Source organism: Puntigrus tetrazona, chromosome 20 (genome assembly GCF_018831695.1).
Source record: "Puntigrus tetrazona isolate hp1 chromosome 20, ASM1883169v1, whole genome shotgun sequence".
Taxonomy (NCBI): domain Eukaryota; kingdom Metazoa; phylum Chordata; class Actinopteri; order Cypriniformes; family Cyprinidae; genus Puntigrus; species Puntigrus tetrazona.
In genome coordinates this window covers 7696801-7703270 of record NC_056718.1, presented here as the reverse complement: position 1 = coordinate 7703270, position 6470 = coordinate 7696801, and the positions used below count along the sequence as shown (strand labels likewise).

Below are 6470 nucleotides of genomic sequence, written 5' to 3'. Positions count from 1 at the left end.
AGAAAGCAAGAGAGTGACGAAGCAAGTGTTTATGGGGATTAAAGCAATGCCAGATGCTGGCTTCAACTATAAACAATCCCGACAGACAATACAATAACACCGCTAATACGCATCAGAGGCCCATAAAACCAAAAGCTAAATTTAACAAAAGAAAATGAAACCTTCGCATACAGTTGTGATCTGATTAACAGAGCGACTCAAAGACATCGATACTTCTCCTTTCGGCCAGAAATGCTCTACACAGGTGTGCAAATACTTGGCCGACTCCATGCAAACACATGGTCAAATCATGCCTACTTTGCGTGCATTCTTGTAGTGACAACAGACTTGGTGCTCAACAAGGCAAAAGGTCGCCAGGCTCACGCTAAGAGCGTTAATGATAACAGTAATTATCCGCATTCGTAACGTAAGCTCAAAAGAGAACAGACGAACAAGGATAGAGCGATACTGAATGGCGATAACGCATTAAAAGTCGAAAACGAGAAGTTAAAAGACTTCGCTTTAAGAACGAATGCAGCTTAGTAGAGTCAGAGGTCAGCCAAGAAGTCGAAACTCAAATCTCTCATGAACGCGCCGTTGTTTACTTTTTTTTTTTAATTCTGTGTTGAAAATGCCCTTCGTTGAGTAATAAATAATAAATAAATAAATAAATAAATGTCTAATAAATGCTGCTGCCTTCCATGATGCCGCTCTGCACTAAACTTTTACCGGTTTGTGAAAAAAATTTAAATAAAATAAAATCCCTAGCATCGCTAATGGAAACATACAGCTGCACTATGATTTGCAAATGTTACTGTTTTCAACTATAACCAAACAACTTCTTATATTTTTTTGGACCTTTCATGCACACACCGATGGCACTTTAGGGGGTACAAAAACTAACTTTCCTGGCCTGGCCCCCCCGTTTTTAGTACGCTGTTTTCATGTAAACATAATAGGCCGAAATAGGCTGATTTGACAGTATAAGTGTTTTAACAGAGAAAAAAAAAATCGGTCAATTATATATTTTACAATACGCATCAAGTACCATAAAAAAGCCATAAACAGCGTAATTCAGAGAGAACAATTCAAGGTTCAAAATGCATAACGAACCGACCTGTTCCGACACATTTGATTATGAGTCACAGTTAGTCACGAACCATCACACCGTGAGCATATCATATCATAATCCTCCAAAACTTGACTGTCCGGTTATCGCCGCAGTGGCCAATCATCTCCTCTTTTAATCAACAGTATCAGGCCGTTTTATCAAGACTCTGATTTAGGGCGATTTCATCACATTACAGTGTTCTCTCCAGACAAAAGGATCCCGAAAGGCTGCCCCATTTCCATACATGATCAATAAGTGCCGAGGCAGACATAATAAAAGTATTTTAACTGCAGAAAGTCTGCGAATGGATTCAGTGCTGTTGACCAGTCAGTATAAAAACACTGACCGAGGCTCAGGACGCGGTGAGCTGTCTGCTTGCAAACTGGCATATTGGGCAAAGCATCATAAATGATTATTCTGTAACGCGTTTCTAATGCGTGGACGATATGGATGACTCAATTCAATCTCCATTCAGATTGACGGGCGGGGGGGGCTGTTGATGCCTTAACAAAACTTCACAAAGCATTATTCGGAGTGTGCCTCCCATTTCTCATAATTACAATAATCTTCGTTACTTTTCAAATGAAACAAAGCTTCAAAAACCTTCAAGTTGTGTCAGCTTAATCACGAAAGGCGAACAATAAATGCGGTTTTGGCGCTCTTCAGGCGGAAACACGCGTGTTTGTAAACAAGTCGGTTTTGGGGTGTTAATTACTACGTCTAAAACAAAGAGAGCACGCTTAATAGGGGGGACTGATTTAGCCCTTAAAGTATATATACATATATTACAGTAATATACCAACAGGCGGGATTCCCCGGGCATTAGTTGAGCGTTTGTTTTGTTTTAGAAAAAGTCGCATAATGTACCAGACTAATATCCAAACGAAACAAATCTAGGATGTTAACAATAGAGGTCAGGGTATAAATACACACGAAATGTTCGATAGTAACCGATCTGATTTTGATTAGCTATTTAAAAAATCGGCTTGTTTTGAGATGTGCAAAAACACCAACAAGAAGGGTTGTTTTTAAACGTACATTGTATTAAACCCGCCTGTGATAACGGTTACAAGCCAAACACAATGTGCACTACGGTTAGTCTACTGTAAAACCTTAATGCATTAGTAGGTGAACTCTTTCAGACGGTGCCGGAATCTTTTTTGAGGTGGCCCCAGTGGCCAGTGCCATTTCTACGGTGGTGAATGTGGCCATTATTTTATGTTGACAGAAAAAAATTCGATAGAAATTAGAAGTGCACCCGTTTTCGCGTGCGTGTGTGTGTGTGCGTGTGACACACCCCGATTCAAACTGGGGTGGGGGGCACGTGAAACCCCCTCCAGACAAACAGCCGTTATCCTGCGTTCACCCACTTGCATCGACCGCGAGAATAAACTTAATCCTGCAGATTAATGCACGCACACGTACAAGCCAGCCGCAAAAAAAACCCTAGTTTGTTATCACCCCAACCGAGCAACGGTCGCGCAAAAGTCGTCCAACTGCACGCAGCCAGCGCATGACACACACACACACACACACACACACACACACACAGTTGCCTCTTCAGTCTGTTCGGAGCACGTCGCCGGTCGCTATTAATCTCATCACAGGCGTGCTGCTGCTGTAGCCTGTTAGCTAACATCCCGCTCATAACAGCACACTGCGCATCACAAGCGACTAAACAGCGTCAAACTCACCGCCTCGCGATCCGTGCTCCTGCGCGCGCGGGCTGACGCCGCGACCGTTAGTCCCGTGCCGCACGCGACGGTCCAGCAAACTGATATAAACAATATAAAACAACGACAGCCGAGCGCCTGTAACGTTCCAGCAGGAGCGGCGAGTGCGCGCGAGTGTGTGTGTCCGTTGATTCGACGGGGGCGGGGCTACGGGCTCGCTCCGATTGCGCTGCAACGTTATTAGAGAGAGCTGGCGGGTGGGCGGGGTTACTGGCTCAATCTGATGCTGCCGCCGTGTTATTGGAGGAGAGCCTGTAAAAGGGCGTGGCTTCGGTCTTCTGCTGCTGCTGCTGCAGTGTCATTGGAGGTGAAGAATGCCTGAGCATCGTGTGCATCGCTTCTGGTAATCATATGGAATTCAACGATGCAATAAGTTATTCTTCTAGTGCTTTTTAAGGAAGAAATATTTGGGGAATTTAGATGTCATTTTTATACTATATTGTATCTCTTGTGACGAAGCAGTCAAATTCATGCTGGGTCGGACATGACGAGAATACTAAATAAGTGAGTCTTTCACTAAAAGTTTGTTTCACTAAACTGAAGTCAGTATGTTTCTGATTCGCTGAGATACATGAACCGGGTGATTCGCACTGCACGAGTTTGATTCAATGGGGGGGTTCATAAGAGTCATTTGCTCGAAAAGTGTTGATGCACTTAAGATGTGAATTGTTTACAACGTGTTGTTTTTTTTTCTTTCCATAGCAATACGTTTGTATCTGTGTATGTTATTGTTGCATATTTGTATGCTTTTCTTCCATGTCTAATTTTACTGCCTCTGTGTTTTAATGTGTGTACTGTTTACTGAAAACAAATAGTTGATTCACTAAAAAGAACGGGTTCGTAAGATCACATCTGTTTGAGAGCTATACTTATACTTAATTTACTAAAGGGGCGTTTTACACTTCTACACCAGTCTTGCCGTGATTGTGATTCACTGAAAAGAGTCATTTGTTTGTGAATCAGATTGCACCGCTTACTGGTTTCAGATTCATTTCAGCACCACTCACAAGGACTATTATCCTTTGAGAAGATATTTTAATATCCATTTAACAGTGACGGTTTTATGTTTAGACTGGCTCTAGAATGTGGGTTCAAAAACAGTTAACACAACTAAGCGTCATGAAAATCCTTCGGTTACGGTATTTGAATTGAAAATACTAGTTTCCCAACACTAACAGCGGCCACTGACCTCTTCACTCTGGGGTCATGGAGGTCAGCGTCAGACCATCTGGCGTTATAATTTGAAAAAATATATCTATCTATCTATCCATGTTGAATTTGCATTTAGCAAAAACAGGTAAACTGACTGAATGAAGTCTGTTTTAATTACTAAATACATGTTCGGATTGCAATCTTTTGACCACAGTAAAGCAGCAAGAAATGTGTGGATTGAATTTAACTTGAGTGTGCTGCCACCTAGTGGTCACTTTACACACTGCGCCTGGAAGATAAATAACATCTATAGTTGCAAGGATTCTGTTCTAATTCACTAAAGAACAGAGTCATTTAATTAAACTGTAATAAGCCTACGCTTATAGATACAGCGCAGTAAATAGCTTGTATTAACACTGCCACACTCACACATGAATCACCACAGTTATTACAAAAAAAGCGTCACAGAAAAACATGTTTATTAAAATAACTTATTCTGCATTTATATCAGCCGTGAGTTGGGGGGGCGTGAACTGGCAATGATCTCTCACTCCCCAAATTTCAGCTGGCGTTCTTTTTGCTGTCCGTGGAGTTCACTGGCCCTGTTCTTCAGCTCCTCTGCTTTCCGATCATCCTTATGTGTCCCGTCGCCCAGTTTGTACATGCGACTGGCATTGGCGCAGCCCCACACGTGTCCTAGCTCGCAGGCTCGCAGGGCGTACTTCAGAGCCAGCGGCATGTTTTTTTCCACCCCTGGAAAGCCCTGGATCAAAAGGCGCTCAGGTTAAAACAGCTGGGGCGAAGCCTCCTCGCAGGCCTTCTCGTAGTACCGCCGAGCGCGCCCGCGCATCGACCCCCTCCAAGGCTCGCCGTCGTGGGCAAGCAGAGCTATGTTGTGACAGGCATCCATCGACTTCTTCCCTTTGCTGTTACATGCCTTCATAAAACAGGAGTATGCGGTCTTTAAACACTTCGTCCACACCACCTGATGTCAGAGGAAGCAGTCAGTTGTTGAAATACAAAATATGAAGAGTTTATCGGCAAAAACACAACTCAGGTTTATTTCATCATTTTCAAAAGTCATGTTTTTATTATTATGTCACCTGTTTTTGCAATAACAAAAAAAAAAAACTCTTTACAATTTCAATATATTTCCAACATGTAATACAGTTACAAATATTTATATATATATATATATATATATATATATATATATATGGAACATAAATACTCTAAAATTCAGATATAATATATATTTAGTTTAATTTTGGAATTTTAATTATTTTGATTAAAATATCTATTATTTTATTCTTTGTTATAAAATAATTTGTATAAAATAATTAGTTTTTGTGTATTACATTTCATAAAAATACAATAATATATTATATATAATATTAAATTATATCTATTTTATTACACACATATACACACACACACACACACACACACACACACACATATATATATATATATATATATATATATATATATATATATATACACACACTTTTTTTTTAATATTCAATTGTAACTAGGATCTCAACACATAAAAATCATTTATTTGTAGATTTAAGTAATAGTCATTTAGATTTGCTTTTAAAAATCACAAACTAATAATTATTATACTTCTACATTTTGGACTAAATCCTAGGTTTATCAAACAAATGTTAAGTTCAATCAATCAATCCATTCCATCCACATGCAGTTCAATATGAATTATATTAGCAATGACACAATTATCCGTTCATAACTATACAGCCTTGACACTGGAAACAGGCCGCGTGCTTTTAAGATCCTCGTGACCCTAAACTCACTGACTGTAAGGTACCTTTGCCGGCGACATGATAGGCGCCGAGCTTATAGCAGCTCTCTCCGTGGCCATTGACCTCGCAGTTGTTCTTGAGAACCTGGGCGGCGGACTCGTAGTTCTTCTTCACGCCCTCCAGATAATCCGCCAACCTCTGACAGCCTGAACAGACACAGGAAACACAGGAAACACTGATGAACGGGATCCCGAGGCGCTTCAGCACCCGCCAGAGAGGGACAGCGCTCAACCGACCTTCAGGGTCCTTCTCCCGGTGACACTGATAACTGTACTCCACTCCTAAGTTATCCAAAAACTGCTTCACCTCCTGTTCGTCCTCAAAGTTAATCAAGCCGGCCATGAGGTAGCCTTGCATACAGCGGCCGAAGATCTCGAGTCCACAACTCTTGACCTTGGTCACCGATTAGTTAAAACTAGTTTTGACAAGGAATAATAAACACGTACACAACATATAGATTTAGCTGAATTTAAACACGTCCTTTTAAATATTCACAATTATCAAACAGTTACAAAACGACGTGCTTTCACTCTACACGCGCGCAGAAGCCGGAGATCGCTTCCTGTTTCGTTCGCAGTCACCAACGGGCTTCCGTAGACCCCGCCCACTCTACTCTCTTGCGAAAATATTAAAAGTACGCTTGTAATTTTTTTTTTTTTGGTGAATGCATTT

The 6470-nt window shown here is 41.1% G+C and overlaps 1 pseudogene; it reads right to left on the bottom strand.

Moving 5' to 3' along the window:
• Nucleotides 1–4482: 4482 nt before the first annotated feature.
• LOC122324420 lies at nt 4483–6396 on the bottom strand (annotated as a pseudogene).
• Between the last annotated feature and the right edge of the window lie 74 nt (nt 6397–6470).